We start from the raw sequence: 830 nt of genomic DNA, 5'->3' as shown, positions 1-830 counted from the left end.
CTGTGACAGGTCCCAGAGCAAGTCTTTGTCCCCCTGAGTCCCCGAGGGGAGATGGTGCATGTAGTGCAGCCCTGCTTTTCCTTCTGCTTGCCAGGCTTTGCATGCAAYGGGCAGTCCCCAGCTTGGCAGCTTGTGGCCCGACGCTGTCAGGCCCTGGGTGCCAGCGAGACTTCCTGGGCAGCCGAATGTCCTGGCGCTTGTGTGAGCAGTGGCACCAACATCTCCTGGGYTCTCTCTGCTCCAGCAATTGCTCCCATGCGATGCGGGGCGAGAGACGGTCACCGCTCAGAAAGACTGGGGGCCAGGGAGCAAGTGTGAGTGCTGGAGCCTGGGGCAGTGCCACGTTTAGAGTACAGGAGGTGCCCGTTGCCTGTCACTCGGGCCCTGCCCATGCCCACGTTGCCAGCAGCCCTCTGCGAGGTGTCGCAGCGGCCCCCGCAGGTCCCAGTGGCCCCACGGGTGACCTGTGGCTCCCAGGGCTGCTGCTGGCTCAGTGGCTCGTGATTCCCGGGAGAGGAGGTGCTTGCTGGCGGAGCAGCGCATCCGCAGAGGGAGTCGTGCCGCGATGGGGGTGCYGCGAGCGCTCCGAGGTGGGGCCGTCAGCGTGCTGCGCGTCCTGCCTGCTGCCACTCTCAGCGGGGCTGCCGGGAGCTGCCAGGGCCCCCGTTGCAGGCTTGGGGAGAGCGCKGCTTAGCCGCTTGGGGCCAGTCCCRAGCTGCTGTGCCCCGCTCTTGCCCAGGCGGAGCGCAGCTGGCTCCGGCGGCCTCCCCTGTCGCCCCACGCTCCAGCTGTGCAGGCRTTTGCCCTGACTGGAGGCCTGTCCTTGCAGC

The sequence above is a fragment of the Nothoprocta perdicaria genome, unplaced genomic scaffold (genome assembly GCF_003342845.1).
Source record: "Nothoprocta perdicaria isolate Ctin4 unplaced genomic scaffold, notPer1 scaffold_1218, whole genome shotgun sequence".
NCBI lineage: Eukaryota > Metazoa > Chordata > Aves > Tinamiformes > Tinamidae > Nothoprocta > Nothoprocta perdicaria.
This window is presented reverse-complemented; position numbering follows the sequence as displayed.